The sequence below is a fragment of the Squalius cephalus genome, assembly GCF_949319135.1.
Source record: "Squalius cephalus genome assembly, chromosome: 1".
In the NCBI taxonomy this organism is placed as follows: domain Eukaryota; kingdom Metazoa; phylum Chordata; class Actinopteri; order Cypriniformes; family Leuciscidae; genus Squalius; species Squalius cephalus.
This window is the reverse complement of record NC_137122.1, coordinates 17,724,865-17,742,824: the sequence shown is the minus strand read 5'-3', so window position 1 is coordinate 17,742,824 and position 17,960 is coordinate 17,724,865. Positions and strand designations below refer to the sequence as shown.

Below are 17,960 nucleotides of genomic sequence, written 5' to 3'. Positions count from 1 at the left end.
TACCTTTAATGTTAACAAGCAGGCAAGGGATTTCACCCTCGGAAAACGTATGAAATTGAACATGTTTGAAAATATTGGTTGGCAAATACACTGTTAACCCTGGCTTAAAATAAGGCCAAATTCTGACAATATCATACCATTTTCCATTAAAACAGTAATATACCGTAGAAAACAAAAATAGCCTACAGGAATATACTGTGAATTAACAGTGCTTAAAATAGACACTCAGAGGCTGTTTTCACAATCACACCCTATACCCTCATTCATTATTCCCTACATTAGCTCACTGATATAGTCCCCTTGACAGAGTGAATGAAAAGAAGTGAGTGAACTGAGACACTAATGAACACCTGATAAGCAGAATCACTGAAGGACAGAGAAACAAGAACAGAAAAAAGAGAAACACAAGAACAGTTCAGCTTGCATTACGTTTGCCATTTGATGTTGGACAATGTTGTGGTCGCGCCGGCGGATTATGAGTCATAATTTCACAACTAAATTTCAAATGTATCAACTGACTTCCAGCCACCGAGTGTGAAACCAGTTTACAAACCAGTTTAACATGATTTCTTGCGTACAAAAGTTATTGTTGAGAATGAACAGATATTTAGTTGTTGATGTTTTATTGAAAATAATAAAGTTATTATCACCATGATGGAGATCAGTATTTGTTTTAGTTGGGCTCTTGAACCATTGACTTTATTTTATCAATTTTTCTCTGACTGCTTTAACTATGAGTTTATAAAACACATTTGTTATGGCAAGAAATAATCAAGAGAAAGATGATCAGGTGTGACTGTTGTGTTGATTACATAATCATCCTGGACATGTCTGATTCTCTGATCTTAACCAGTGTAAAAGCTTTGGATTTATTTGTATTTCATATTAATCATATCTGTTAATCTATAATGTGAAATACAATGTTTCTGTAATTAGTTATTCTGAAGTATATTGAAATAATATTTTAATAGTGCTTTAAAAAAATTTGATCTCCTGCTTGTCTTAGACACAAACAGACAATCAACAATCAGCACATGAATCTCAACAATGGTGACAGTAAAAACTTTCATGTCGCAATGCATGCTGGGTTCCAGGATAGTATAAAACTCCCAGCATGCACTCCTGCATGAATGAATAAATAAAAATAAATTATTGCCACCATTGATGAGAGACATATGCAGATTTTTGATATCTCTGTGTTTCTACAAGACATTGTAGCTCTGTTTCTTTTTTAGGCTGTGCATTATATGTGTTAAAAAAATTATCAATGTAACTTCTTACTGTAGTTTCACAGTGGTGGTAATATAACACTTAAGATAGAGGATTAAAAACTGAGACATTTAGTGAATGAACAGGCTATATCAGGCGTTCTCAACCCTGGTCCTGGAGGGCCACTTTCCTGCAGAGTTTAGCTCCAACCCTAATCAAACACACCTGAACCAACTAATTAAGCTCTTCAGGATTATGAGATAACTACAGACAGGTGAGTTTGATCAAGGTTGGAGCTAAACTCTGCAGGAAAGTGGCCCTCGAGGACCAGGGTTGAGAACGCCTGGGCTATATGATGATTTTTTTTCATCATAATCAATATATAACCGCAATCATTCACAAACCGTGTGTGTGTACAAGTATGACTTACAAAAACAGTTCAAGCAGCCAGTGAAAAACTAATGTTAAAAAGTCAAGGGTCAGCATTCCAACTAAAGCAAACACTGATCTCCATCATGGTATAACTTCAAACCAAACATTTTCAATTAAACATATCAATAACAATTTCTGTAGATGTATGACAGAAATAAAGTCATACTGTTAATAATAAGTGTAATAATGTGTAATGGCTGGAAGTCAAGTTGTAGTTATTCTGTTTCTCTATTTTCTGTTTGTGTGATCCTCTTTCCTTCAGTGATCCTGCTTGTTAACAGCAGGTGTTCATCACTAATGCTCAACAATCACTTATTTCACTTATTCACTTAATTATCTCACTGCAACACTGTGTCAATGTTACTTTTTACTCTTTGTAGTGTGGATTTTCCTGTGGGGTTGAAAGGGTTAACAGTGTAAGATAAAAAGTCACACCCACGAAATGTATTATAACAGTAATAAACTGTAAGTTATAAAACAGGTTTACTGTTTACTGTAAAATTTAGTTTTTTGGGTCACCATTGTGCTGAAGAGTAGAGCCTGTGCTTCAGTCCAGGAGAATATCTACAAACATTGATGATTTGCTGCATGTTGCTTTATTTAACAGACGATGACTGTGTAGTTGCTGGTCTAGTGGAAATCTTTTTATGTTCAATAGTTTTTTCGTGGTTTCAAATGAAAGAAGTTCACAGTAATACTTTGCTCACATTATTTATGCATTATAAATTTTAGTTAATACATTTAAATGACAGTTGGTTAATTTAAGGCAGTCGGTTTCTGCAAGTGAAATGAGTTAACTTGAGTTTTAATTTAGTGGATTTTTACAGTAACATACTGTAGATTAGTTAACAGTAAAAAAAACCTGGTAAGGTAGTGTATGTAAACATCTTTTTAAAAAAGAAAATGTTGTTGATTTAAGAGAATCAGGGCCAATTTCTTTGGCAGTTTATGTTATATTAGTCAGATGTTAGATAATTATATACTTTAAATATTTTATTTTTAAATATCAAATTGGTGTAAAAAAAATCTGAACATTTTAGTAACTAAGCAGAATTGTATTAGGTTTAGTAACAACAATTTATATTGTTTACATGGTACAATTTCTGATAAGCTACTTTTTTTATTGCTTGACACAAATTGTATGATTTCAATTCAGTTCAGTGCTTGTGATTTGATTAAATATTGACTCATTTGGATAAATATTAGGTAGGCTACACAAGATAGGCATTCATTTTTCTCAAGACAAAAAAAAAAAAACAAAAAAAAAACAAAACAACTCGCCTAATCAGCCCAGACATATAATGCGTTTTTGTATTTATTATAACAACAACAACAACTGTATTTAACATTGTTCATTAGCTAGAGATCATCCGTTCACGTGACGCTAACAGTTATAGGGATCTGTCACGTCACATTTACAAGCGCCAAAACGGTATTTAGTGCTTGAATTTCTAAATAAAATTTACAGAATCTGAGAGATGAGATTATTTTTATAACATAAGTATCCTGCTCTGTCTTGTCTGTCGGTCTCCGTGTCCTCTTTGCTTTGCGATGTTACTGTGCGTGAGAAAATTGATGTGTGGCGTCACATGAGAGCGTGAAAGTTGGCAGCTATGGGCCTTAGCAGACAAATCAAATGAAAAATAGTGCGAGCGAGGCTACATTAGAAAATGAAGTTGTAGGTTGTGTTCGAATAATTACTTATCTTATTTATCTGAGGTAAATTAAACCAAATACTCACGTATGCTCGATAAAGAATTAGACAGCACAATGAGCCCATCGGGCGGTTGAATTTAAAAGACTGATTTTGCTAGCCGTTCGCGGGTTTCCATGGTAACGTCGCTGGTGGGCGGGGTGCCAGAGAACGCGCATTATGACGTCTGATAATTCCATGTAACCTGGGTGTCTCTGTGTAGTCTTGCTAATTATTCAGTCTCATATGCCATGTATTTACCAGGAGATGAAAAATAATTCAAGTGGAATAACAATTTTTGGTGCTGTCTCGGAGCTGAGCTCCGGCATGGTGTGTTGTGGACCCGAGGAGGCGGAGCTGCGCTCCGGCCCAATTTAACCTATGTCCCAGACAGCAAGCCAACATTGAATAAACATTGTTTTTCCATCCGAATCATCATTATGGTTGATGTTGAAATTTCAATGCAAAATAAATGTTGAATCACCATTACCATATCGATGAAAATCTGATGTTATTAATGTTGATGGCAACAATATTGGAACAACATTGATCTATAGTTATCTTTATGATTGATTAAGCATTGATATTTGGTTTACCGGGCGATCGCTGAATGTGTTGAAAAGTCATTGATTTATAGTTGACCGGGAAACGACGCTGTTGTTGAAGAGTCATCGGCATATAGTTGACCGGGAAATATGATTGAAAATGCATCGATATATAGTTGACCGGGAAATATGTTTGAAAATCCATCGATTTTTGGTTGACTGGGAGATCGACACCAACGTACTGCACCGGACACAGCTCATTTCTGGACCTTGGCACAAGCGTACAGGTAAGCTTGCTTAATGTTCGATATGAATGAATTGAACCAAATCAAATACTGTTAGGTTGATCGTTAAAATGATGGTTAATGTAGTAACCGACGCAGTGCTGCAGTCACTGAAATAGATTTTTGTTTTACCAATGTGTCCAAATCTGCCAAAAGTAGGCTACTTTGTGGTTCTCTTCTAGGTTATAAAGTTAGCAAAACCTCATTGGTCCAGTCTATTTTTGTGACAGCTAGCTCAAAATACATGTCTGTAGGCCTACCCATTGCTATAGTGTCGTGAAATCTATTAACACAGCACCGCTATTTCTTCTGACCGCCGGAGAACACCGGCGGAACCAACGCTAGCATAGTGCTCTATCTAGCGCTAGCGCTACCCACAGCAGTGACCGCGGCGGGCCAGAATTACACAAATGACATGGTTTACCTTTACTTTATTCAATGCAGAACTGTCTCGAGCCTATCTTTAACTGGAAATGCCGATTAGACCATCTCGTCGTAATAGCCTACAAATCCAAAATATGAATAATCCTCGAGCAGTGCTGCGATATGCGTGCGATACAGTTTTGTAACTCCATTGTGTTTGTTTTCAGAAATGATAACAGTCGTTTTATACTAGTGCTTATGCGATATCACGATTTTTGATGATCTTCTGCACCTTTTCTGAGCGCGGGGAAACACGCGCACTGTTATACAGCGCCTGACAACCAGGCCTGGCGTCAAGGGGGGACTTAGGCCCACATACTTCATTTAGAAACAATTAAAATGCCTCGTTAATTTTAAAGACATAGCCTTATTATTAGCCTGTTTTTGGGGTGAGATTTATGCATATTCCTCCATGCACCCAGTATTTAAGCAGAAATTAATGTGCAATTTAGATTTAGTCAACCAGAAAAATCTTTTGTCTATGGTAACTCTAATCAATACATTTACTATTTAATTAGTTATAAGTATCCAGTTATTTATATTTAATTTGTTGAGTTAACAATTAGTTCTGATTTAATAAAATAATAAACATGATTTTTTTTAGAGTCACTTGGCCTCATAAATTGTCCTTATGAAAGATGTCACACTGCAAGCTAGGGTAAGTGTACCCATTAAGCCCATGTACCCTTTAAGCCCACTTTCAACTCTGAAGTCAAATTAAAAAAAGAGAAAATAATATTTTATGCTGCTTATTATTTTAACCAATCCAGTGATTTGTTACTTCCCTGGCATTTTTTATTGCATACCAATCACATTTGTCAATGTTGAGTTAGCCTCACCCATGTGCATGCTGTCTCAGGGGACCTCACACAAAGTCACCCCAAAACTTTGGTGTTTCGGGACCCTTCTGAAATCAACACATTTCAGCAATTTTCAGCCATTTCTTTGGAAACTACATTGATATTATGTCAAATAAGAGATAAATGTATTGTTTTTTGTGTATGAACAAATAGTACTTTACCATTTTATATCATTTTCCTTTAAATTGAAAGATGAGTTTTATTAGCTTGCGTTCAAAGCTAATCTCTAGGTCAAACCATTAGCCTTACAGAAAGATAGACTGCCAAAGAATTAAGCATGTGAACTGCAAACAATAAATGTTTTGTGATTCATTTTACATTAATTTACAAATAAATACATCATAAATTGTTTTGTAGAGGAGATTATTTTTATAAATTAACTTTTTTTAAAGATGGGCTTAAATGGTACAGTGCCACAAAATGCATGCAAACTATAGCCATCACAAGCTAACCTTGAATGAAGAAAACTTAACATTTCTCAATGTGGGCACAATGAAAATTACTATTATACTAGTCCACAGTATATTTAAGCTCCATGCATGTATTTGTAAACATATCTTACATTTTTAAAGGAAAAGGTACACTTTTTTCACCATTACTCACTGTGGAACCATTTAAGCCCACCTTATGTGTTTCAGTGAGGAATGGCATGAAGGGGTTACCCAGTGGGCCCCCATGCAGGGTTATTGAGCCCTAACTCGGCTTTCTTCCCGAGATATGGTCACTTCCTGAGAAACTCGGGCATAACTCCAAAATCAAGCCAACCTAAGGCTGCATACTCCCGGTGTGGGGGCCCACTAGGAGACCCCCCAAAACCCCAGAGTCTGGAGCCCAAACTCAGCTTCCTTCCCGAGATACACCCGGTTTAACTTCCACCTTTGACCAGCCATAACTTGGGAGCCAAGCTCGCTTAAGGTTCCAGACTCCCGGTGTAGGGGGCCCACTAGGAGGCCCCCCTAAGCCCAGAGTATGGAGCCCCAACTCGACTTGGTTCCCAAGATACACCCGGTCAAACTTCCAGCTTGACTCCAGCTACAACTCCAGTCAAGCCAACTTAAAGCTCCAGACCACCGGCCACTAACACCTTCCCATCCCACCCAGGGCTATAATCAAACATTAGAAAAAGGATTTTTTTTTCTTCTTCCCTGTCACTGAATAAATATATTGATGTTTTACTTCTTTAAAATCAATAATTTTTTTATATTTTGTGAATCAAAGATGATGTGGGCTTATTTGGAACACATGCGGGCTTAAATGGTGCCAAAAGTACCAATTAAGCCCATGCCAGACTTCTGACTTTATTCCTAAATTATCTTAATTTTATATTCTAAAATGTACATCAACTAATTAATACAATTTCAAATGAGAGATTAATCTTGCTTTTCAACAAATATTTTTTCTTATAAACTATGTCAATATCTATGAAAAAAACCTAGACTTAGATTTTGGTGGGCTTAATGGGTACACTTACCCTAATCCTTTTTGCCTCCCTTTAATTCGAATACATCCATGAACATATTGGGTAGTTTTGAAAAGTGCTTTGAATGTAGTCCGGCTTATACAGCCTCAACAAAAATGCGTTTCTACCCAGAAATATAAAATGATTTACCTAACTATGAGATGGCAAGATGAGAGAGGGGGTAAAATCTTTGCGTGGCAGGTGGAGCTGCCACTCGACCAGTCACGGATATATGTTCGATTCAGACATTATAGCACATGTGACAGAAAATTACGTGATGTGACATCTTAAATATAGTGAACGGAGTCCATTATTCATGAATAAAAATTGTTCAGTCTTTAGAAAAAACTTTGCAAGCCCAGTTTAAAAGAACATGTTATCATCTGCTTTGTGGCGAAATAATCAGGGCAGTGGATGATTCTGAATTAAATTGCTGTTGATTTACTTTTTGTCCTTTTTTTTTCCAGATCATTAATCCACATCGTTTTTCAAGTAAGTCTTTAGTATATTAAGCCTCATCTGAGAATCTTAAAATATCTGTTTCTGATTCTGCACACCACATGCACTCACATACTTTTACTTGTATTCTAGATGCCTTGACTCAACGTCTTACAAACACCTATGACTTCGCTCAAGCTGTACAGAAGTGGCTGCGCTACGCCCCAGACCGAGCGGGAGGAGCTGGAAGACAGACGCAGCAGGACGTTAAAAGATAAAAAAAAAAAAAAAAATGAAATAATACAATAAAAATTATTGTTTAATTTTTAAAGAATGCGTGGGGTGTCATTTGTGGTAGTCTAGGTTATAGCCTAAAGGTATAGTTTCTATTTTCTATATTTTGCTAGCCCATCCTGGCTGTCGATAAAGCAGGATTATAGCCTAATAATAATGTTTTTAATATTATATTAAAATTTACAGACCTTCAGATTAAACCTGTGGTATACTAAAACACCATTGAAGTTTTGTTGATATGCTGGGATTTCAACATTGTTTCAATATCCATTGTAATCGAAATACCATTGAAATTCTGTTGATCTCTAGGTATGATTTAAACGTTGTTTCAATGATAATAGAACATGATGAAGAATCAACATCAGAGTTCGACGTTGATTCAATGATTTTATCGTTGACAGCGGGATGTTGATTTAACATCGTTTCAATTACTATTTGCTATCTGGGGTGTGTGTGTGTGTGTGTGTGTGTGTGTGTGTAAGAGAGAGAGTGATGATAAAATAATCCCTTCGAGGATTGTAATATTATGAGTTAGAACGATTGTATGAACTTCTTTGCTTGTTTTAACCATAGACGGTATATAAACGGTTTTAACATAAACAGTAGCATTAGCATTTGCAGTAACATAGTATTTACAAATAACAGCGTAACGTTATATAAAAAGCATGAGACATCTACACAAAAAAACATACCACTCTGAAACGTCCTGTAACAGCCGTTCGTGCGCTCGATTCCTCCACTAATATTCTCTAAATCTTATTCGGGCTGAAATTGATAAGGCAATATTGACGGCTGTGTTTACATTACACCGGAGCACATGCAACTGCTGTTATGGTAACGGACGTGACGTTTCCGGAGTCCGGACAGCGTGAACTAGGCGGTTAGCGAATCACAACACACTGGGCCCATCGTGTATTTCTGAGGGAGAGGAAATCATCAGATTGGTTTGCGAGGAGGGACACAGCTGTGTATAATAAAGGTAAATTATATGAAAAATAATGTGTTTTTTTTTTTTTATGAAGCATGAACACATGTTAGACTACACCACGACATAGCCTAAACACATTAAGCTTTCGAAAAAAAGCTGATCAACCCTTTAACAGAGATGCTGAAAACATTATATTTTGTAAGTCTTTAAGGCTTACAGTGCTAATTTGAACCAATAATAGGATTAAAAAGCAGAAGGAGAATGAGCATTTAGTTATCTGACTCTAATATAAGTAATCTGACCCCTTTAAAGTTGTTCTTATTCTTGTTCTTTAACATGTTTCAGTATCTAGATTGTACATTAGGATACTTTAATATCTTTATTAAGTTCAGCATAATTCTGTTCAGTTTACAAGCTGTCAGATGAGACAAAACATGTTAGAACACACTAGTAGATCAGTATTTAATGGGAATAAGCGTGTGACTCATTCCAGAATTGCAGTTACATTTCAAGTAGAGAAAGAAAACAAAAAATAGGATTTTTTTTTCTGTTAAACTTTTTTATTTTCATAGAATGCACTTTAAATTAAACATTTTCAATATTTGCTGATCTTAAACTTGTAAAATGTAATATATATATATATATATATATATATATATATATATATACTGAACATCAATGTACTAACGGAAAGATCTGTCAACTCTGTTATAGACAAATTGGGTTGACGATAAAGTTAACATTGTCCACCATTTTGAGCTTTAGCTCAAAAAACTAACCTCAAACCAGATACCACATGGCATGTCTAAAAACAGAATTGTATGGGTTTTCATTTTTTTTAAAAGTGAATGAGAGATTCACTGTAATATCATAATAATAGATTTGACAAATAATTAATCTATTGATGTATCCTAAACATGTTGTACAAATTAATGAGAGAAGAATAATGACATACTTCACTGCTTTCCAGAATTTCCCGCCAGAGGAAGTGATATCCCTTGGTCCAATCACATAGCCTGGATGCCAGCCGAACTTAGCCCCGCCCACAAAATTTTTAGGTCGGGAAGTTCGGTCTGGACTCGATCCGTTGAGGAGCTATTATGCCCGAACAAAAATTGTTCGGACCACTCAAATTGTAAGGGCGGGCTTTATACGATGATGGACAGATGAGCAACGGTAACGTAATCATCCACGTCATCAACGAGCGCTTGGGTTGAATTCAAATGACTGCCGCTGGAGAATTGAGATTTCACGCTTACAAATAAGTCAGATAGAATAAATGCATATTTGACGTGCTGTCCGAGGAGAGGGCTCCGGGCTCGGTATTCGGACCGAACCCTAGGCTACTGCCCCCGTATTCCTGGCTGTGGAAAGACAAGCTGAGAGTGAGTGGAGGGATGCTGAAAACTGTCAAGGAATGTTAGGTGAGTTAACAGACTGAATAAATATATGCTTCCTCTCATGCTGATAGTGTAGACCGTAGACGGTAATTGTTTGATGACAAGTTGATTGGATTGATTATTTGAACGTGCTCCTCCCGAACTTTGTTTATGAAACATCATGTGTAGATTCCGCCATCACGTCTGTTATAGAAGAATAGAATATAATTCACAATACTTACTAAAATATGTAAGTATTGTGAATTATAAATTGCCCATAGGCCTACATACAAGCATAGGCTACGCTCTTTCTTTTAAATAAAAATGCTAATGCTACCACATCTTTATTGGGCAATTCCAGCGTTATGGATGTGACATTTGCAGTCAAAACTTGAAATATAAATGATCAGAAAATGCATTTAATACTAATATATTAAAACGTCTGTTTATACATCCATAATCCCTTAATAAAGGAGTCCAGACGTTAGAAAAATATCAGTATACACATGCGTTTTATAAATAGCCTACACTTGCGTTACGGTCCGGACGTGACACAAAAAATCTTTAACATTTAGGTGGTAAAATATGTTTTAGTAATTCTATAAATTACACTGGGCAAACCAAAAGTAATATAGCCACCGGATGAAGAAGGGTCGGCTCCCCACAGAACATAATATATTCATTTTATTTTGTTTTATTTTATTTTATTTTTCGTGTGCGCATTTATGAGGAAGAACAATGTTATGGACGTGAGCGCTCTGAAAGCGGCACTACAATTAAAACTTTCATAGAGATCTCAAACAGTCATTTAAAATACCAAATATTAAATATTGGCATATCAAGCAAAATAATATTCGATGATTGGATGAAAATCGTATCTCTCCCCCCACATGCTCACCGGCAAGATGCTCCAACATTAAATTTATCTGTAGGCTAATAGGCCTATGTGTTGTAGCCCAGTCATTAAAAAACAATTTAGTTTCATATTCATGTTTAAATAAAATAATATTTTTTTCAAATTTCATGTTGATTATGTGAAAAGTAAAAAGCATGAATAAGATAATTCTCGATATATATCGATTATCTCGATGATCTCGAAAATATCGGGAGACAAATAGAGTGGGCAGACATTTTGGACCACTTCATTAAGTTTGTTTTTGTATAAAGCCTTTCTTTAAAGTGAATTTCGTTTTGTATTAATTGTACCTTAATTTTAATCAATGTTTCATCAACCAATTGCCTGGATTTAATAGATAAGAGGTAGGCTAAATATAGCAGGCAATATAATCACGACACGGAGGCGCCGGCGCGCTCATCTCTTAAATGAACCGAAACTCAGCGTATAAGCTACTTGCCCCACAGACCTGAGAAAAATATATATAGAAAGCATGAAATGTGTACAGACTGTTCTCTGCTTATTAATAAACAATTGAAATGTCTCCTTGAAGGTTTTCTAATTATTTAATATATGTATATTAAACATTTAATAATGTATTTTTTTTTATTTTTTTTTATCAAAATCTCTCTATTTTTTCTCTCGACAGCTCTTTAACTTTAATATATTTTTTTTTTATCAAAATCTCCTCTTTTGCCGCATTTACACCAAAATTACCCGGAACAGTTTGTCCCAGGAACTTATTTTACCACTTTTTTTTACCCCAGACCGGATGCTTATTGCGTTTACACCGCAGTCTAAAGTACCGGGCAGATTATGCAAATTGTCTGGTGACGTTGAATTACGCGCACTCCTCTCAGTCTGCTGCGTGGAGTCAACCAATCAATATGCGGCATGAATTCAACCAATCAGCATGTTCAGCGCACAAGTCCCACCCCCGAAAGTTCCAGAACTTTAAAAAGTACTCACTCGCCAGCAGGGACTTTCTGAGGGGGAAATATTTACCCGGAACTTCATTTAGACCCTGGTTCCTGCGGTGTAAACACACCGAGTACCACCCCAAAGTTCCTAGTTCCTGGGTAAAGTTCCTGCGGTGGAAATGCGCCATACTTTTCTCTCGACACCTCTTTAACTTGGCACGAAGTTCTGGAAAACTGTCAGTGAAGTCCCGATGTGAAAATTTGTTTAAATTCATACCTACGTAATCACCATGACCAAAATTATACTTTTTTTTTTTACATTGAATCTTGGAAAAAAATATATAAACTGACCTACCGACCCAAAAATGTATTTATTTATTTTTTTGGCTGTTACGGCAAACCAAAATATTTTTAAGGATGACCCTGTGAAGCAAATGGCACAGATGTGTGTTAGAGGTGTAAGAGACACATCAGTCCTCAATCTGCATAATGATGATTCCCTCGCATCTGATTCACAGCATGATGATGAAGGCCATTGTCCCACGTTTAATTCACATGCATACTTCTAAACTGATAACTGTTGTACTAGGGCAGTAAATAGTTCTACCCATTTCACAACAATAGTTCCTGTTTTCACCTCATTTATTATGCTGATGTCTTCAGATCTCCTGTAAATTGACACTTTAAGCTCATTTCACTGGTCTAAGACTAAGGGTATCTGTTGGTTACAAATATGTAAGTTTTCTGACCATTATTAATATTTATTTTTGAATGTACAATACATCATTTGTGTTATTTTCTGTATTTCTAGATATCTGCATATATTTTAATTAATGGTGGGAATCTTTAGGCACCTCACGAATCCGATCCGATTACTTTTTTTTCTTATTAATTAATTAGTTTACCAACTTAAATCTTAAAATCTTTTTTTTTTATTTAATCCCATATGTAATTATTAGTACTTTTTAAATTAATTACAATAAAACATTTAAAAACAAACTCAGTAAGTATGTATATATATATATATATACAGTGAGGAAAATAAGTATTTGAACACCCTGCTATTTTGCAAGTTCTCCCACTTGGAAATCATGGAGGGGTCTGAAATTGTCATCGTAGGTGCATGTCCACTGTGAGAGACATAATCTAAAAAAAAAAAAAAATCCAGAAATCACATTATATGATTTTTTAACTATTTATTTGTATGATACAGCTGCAAATAAGTATGAGCCTATTTAAATATTACAGTAAAGAACTGTAAATTCACAGCTGCGCTCAGTAAATTCATTTTTTTGCTGGTTTTACAGTATAATTGTAGTTTACGGACTCTTGTAAATGTACAGGTTTACTGGCTACCGAAATTGCCAGTAAGTTTCTGTAAATTTTACAGCATTTACAGTGGGAACTCAATGGAAGGAGAAGTATAGTGTGGCCGGCCCTTAATAACTTAAAAAGTTTAGTAACAAATTAAATTTCAATGTAAAAGTTGGTGTTAAAATATGCCAGTATTTATGCCAGATATGACAATATCACATTATATTATCTTGTTATTGATCACATTTATTTAAAGGGGGGGTGAAATGCTCATTTTCACTCAATCTCCTGTTAATCTTGAGTACCTATAGAGTAGTATTGCATCGTTCATATCTCCAAAAAGTCTTTAGTTTTATTATATTTATAAGTGAAAGATAGACTGTACCGAGTCTTTCCGGAAAAAACCGAGCGGCTGGGGGCGGGCCGTGTGGGCGATGTGTTAAAGCTGTGCTAACGCGCCGAGCTAGTAACGTTAACAACACAGAGACATTTGTTCAACAGTTTTACTCACCGCCTGCGGTTCCAACGCACGACTGCGGACCTTTATCATTGTGACTGCTCGATCCTTAAGCATTAGACGATCTGCAAATCCGTGATCTGGGCTTTGTTTATAAAACAATCATCGTCGAAATGCAGGGAAACAGTCTTGCTCAACTCGTTTTTGCCCCGGAAAAACAAACTGCATCCACTATTCCCTTAACGCTGGGTTCTTTGGGAATCTGTGCAGGTTTGTCTTGCCCTGGCAACCAAAAACCCACTTCTTTGGTGACACTGACTTCCCTAAAGCCGAGCAGAGCGCTTAGATGAGGTACTGCTTTCGCTCTCTTGCTCTGGTGTACGAGTGCGCGCGCGCCCACGATCTTACCGGAGAAGTGCCCTTAGGACCCGTATAAGGAAATTCCGTTACATCTGACGTCACACATGCCCATACTCGAAAAAAACTTTCCGAAACTTGTGACAAACCGGAAGGACAATTTTTGGCACAGAAATACTCCTTCAAACGTACAATTTAATTTTTGAAACTTTGTCCATGTTTAGCATGGGAATCCAACTCTTTAACAGTGTAAAAAACTCAGTATGCATGAAATAGCATTTCACCCCCCCTTTAATAGTTCTCACTACAGAAAGATAGGATATGTGCCTATAATGTTTAAAAAATAATAATTGAAATATCAATGTCCCTCATTCATGAAAAGTTTCAGGGACGTATAATTAATTTATAAAAAGGCAAAAATACAAAATGTAAAAAGTGATTACATCAAGGCTCACTTTGATGACCTTTCAATTCATATTTCTCTTTTTGAATTTTTTTATTTGCTGAAAATGCAATCAAACATTTTTCTTTCCTTTCAGACCTGATGGAAGTGAAGGAGGAGGAGGAGAGTGAAGAACTGAGTGAAGTGAAGGAGGAGAGTGAAGAACTGAGTGAAGTGAAGGAGGAGAGTGAAGAACTGAGTGAAGTGAAGGAGGAGAGTGAAGAACTGAGTGAAGAACTGAGTGAAGTGAAGGAGGAGAGTGAAGAACTGAGTGAAGTGAAGGAGGAGAGTGAAGAACTGAGTGAAGTGGGGGAGGAGAGAGAAGAACTGAGTGAAGTGAAGGAGAAACATCATGTCAAACCTGGAGACAAACCTTTGAGTCGCTCAAAGACTAAAATCACATTTTTAAAGAAAAGAAGAGCCAAGAAATCTACAACCTGCACTCAGTGTAGAAAGAGTTACACAACCACACGTAATCTTGATCGTCACATGAGAGTTCATACTGGAGAAAAGCCGTTCACATGTGATCAGTGAGGAAAGAGTTTCACATACAAACATAATCTTGAACATCACATGAGAGTTCATAATGGAGAAAAGCCGTTCACATGTGATCAGTGTGGGAAGAGTTTCACGGAAAAAAAAAGTCTGAAGTGGCACATGTTAATTCACACCGGAGAGAAGCCATTCACATGTGATCAATGCGGGAAGTGTTTCACAAACAAACATCAACTTGTGTGTCACATAAGAGTTCATACTGGAGAAAAGCCATTCGCTTGTGATCAGTGTGGGAAGAGTTTCAGTCAATCATCATCCCTTAAACTTCACATGAGGACCCACACCGGAGAGAAGCCGTTCACATGTGATCAATGCGGCAAAACATTTATTGGGTCATCAGACCTGAAGACACACCTGACAGTTCATAAGGAGGAGAAGCCACATTCATGTTCTGTGTGTGGAAAGAGTTTTTCACTGCTGAAATCTTTACAAAGACATCAAAGAATTCATACTGGTGTTAGAGAGTACGTGTGCTTTGAGTGTGAGAAGACTTTTACTAAAGCGGAACATTTAAGACGGCATGAGAGAATTCACACTGGAGAAAAACCTTACAAGTGTTCACACTGTGAAAAGAGATTCAGTCAGTCATCATCTCTGAAAACCCATGAGAAGATCCACAGCAGAGAGAAACTGCACAACCTTGTTTAAAACAACTTGAGATACTGCGATCTAAATCCAGTGTTAGTTCAGTGTAATTCCTATGTATGCAGTATTTAGTTTGATCAAACTCTTCAGCTGTGTTCTTGTAACTCTTCATCTCGTCTCTCACTGCTGTGATCATGAAATACTGCAGTATGAGATGATGATGAACAGAAGAAGACAAACCAGCCTGTTATCAAAACTATCACCACACACCAGCTATAGGTCAAGTCAAGTCATCCTCATTTATATAGCGCTTTTAACAACGTAGATTGTTTCAAAGCAGCTTTACAGAGACAAACATATAATTTAAGGTAACAGAGATTGTTTTGGCTTTATAGCGGTTCTTTAATAAAGTTATTTTCCAGCCAAAGTTAGTTTTGATTGATTCGTTTCCGTCGCAACAATCATTAGGGGCCGCTAAGACGACACCATTCTCTCTACATAGACTTTAAAGGTGCAGTGTGTGATTTTTAGCGGCATCTAGTGGTGAGGTTTGCGAATTGCAAACACTCACGGCCTATCCCTCAAACTCGAAGGTGAAGCTACGGTGGCCGACGTAGGATCGGAAGATGTCGTCGTCTGAGTCAGCAGAGAGTAGCAAGTCAAGCAATGAGGTTTCTTTATATTATATTTTATATTAAATTATATTTACTTAATTATTCAGTAAAACCACATGTTATTTCGATTGTTATTTTTACTTGTTTATCATTGTGTTAGTCTTTTATTCACTGACTTTACCATAGCCTGTTTCCATGCTAGTTAGTCTAAGATAAGAGCTATGGATAAGAGCATCAAAGCAGCTAGGTAAGGGGAAATAGCTAACATTACGATGTCCGAGGTGTCGTTCAGACAGCATGTTTTTCTCCACGTTTGCAGAGTCAGGGACAACCTGCGTATTCTGCTGCGTCTTTTTCTGCTGCCTCTCATTCAAGTTAGTGATGAAACGCGCTCTGTGGCGCTGTTTGTTCGCTGTCGGCTACGGTAGAAACATGACGTCACAATATGTCGACCTTCATAGAAGGGGGGTGCCCGCGGTTATGTAGATATAAATGACTCATTCTAAGGTAATAAAACATAATGGTTCATTAAGTAAGGTCTTTATACACCACTGAAATCATAGTGAGGGATCTTATATTGCATTTCTGTCAATAGATCCTCAGAAATATCACACATTGCACCTTTAAATGCGAACCTGTGAGAAACGCTGATGGCTCTCACATGAGCATTAAAGGGGTCATATAATGTCATTTTTGTACAAGCTAAAATGATTCTTTAGGGTCTAAATTAAAAGTTTTTAATATTCTTTAATTAAAACTTCTCATTAGTATTGTAAGAAAACATTTTACCTGGTCAAAAACAGCTCTGTTTTCAGCATGCCGTTTAAGTGCATGTGTCTTTAAATGGTAATGAGCTTTGCTAACCCGGCCCTCTGTTCTGTGTGTTAGTTGTTATCATTCATATGTGTGGAGTGTCTTGGGTTTCCCATGCTGTGAGTTTGGGTTGCTTAACGTTCATCTGGGAACGCAGTGTGTGCCATTTCACAAGTTTTGTAAAATTTGTAACTCATTTGTAAATCTACGCTAACAAAAGAGAATACATACATATGTTTCCAAATATACAAATTGTTGTTCATCACAATTTCAAAATAAAAGTTTAACCCCTCGCTCTGAGTTTGCATGTTTTGATGTGCACATGTTTTATTTGAATAAAATACAGTGGCTGTTGCATGTCTATTGTACAAAAGTGACCAAAAAAGATTATGTGGACATTGAATTAAATGTTGTTTGGTCAATATTAAACAAGGATTTGGTCATGACGTAGCTGTATGCTGATATAAAAAATTGGATGACTAGTAATTTTCTACTACTCAATATCAGTTTGTAGCTGAAAATGAAGAGATGTCTAATCGATGACAAGTTCAGTATGGCGTACCACAAGGCTCAGTATTAAGACCGTTGCTGTTCACTCTGTACATGCTACCCTTAGGAGATATCATTAGGAAGCATGGCATTAGTTTTCACTGTTATGCTGATGATACTCAGCTCTATATTTCTTCACGGCCTGACGAAACTTACCAATTCACAAAATTAACGGAATGCATAGCTTATATAAAAACATGAATTACTAGTAATGTCCAACTACCTAATTCTGAAAAAACAGAGATTCTAATTATTGGACAAAAAAAATTCCTCACCTAATAACCTAGAATACTGTCTAACACTTGATGGCTGCTCTGTTAACTCTTCGTCGTTGGTTAGGAACCTGGGTGTGCTCTTTGATACCAATCTTTCATTTGAAAGTCACATGTCTAGTATCTGTAAAACTGCATTTTCCCATCTTAAAAATATATCTAAACCAGGGGTGCCCAATCCTGCTCCTGGCGATCGACTGTCCTGCACAGTTCATCTCCAACCCTAATCAAACACACCTGAAG

At 36.6% G+C, this 17,960-nt stretch overlaps 1 protein-coding gene across 2 annotated transcripts in view; it reads right to left on the bottom strand.

Moving 5' to 3' along the window:
• LOC307162177 (piggyBac transposable element-derived protein 4-like) overlaps window positions 1-17,960 on the bottom strand; it is a 53,710-nt gene that overhangs the window by 11,798 nt on the left and 23,952 nt on the right. The window contains exon 1 of one of the 2 annotated variants that reach the window (XM_079877343.1): window positions 8,330-8,472. The exons of the other annotated variant lie outside the window; for it this stretch is intronic. The gene's annotated coding sequence lies outside the window, so the exon portion shown is untranslated. Of the gene's footprint in view, window positions 1-8,329; window positions 8,473-17,960 lie in introns of those variants that run through there. 2 annotated transcript variants of the gene reach the window in all.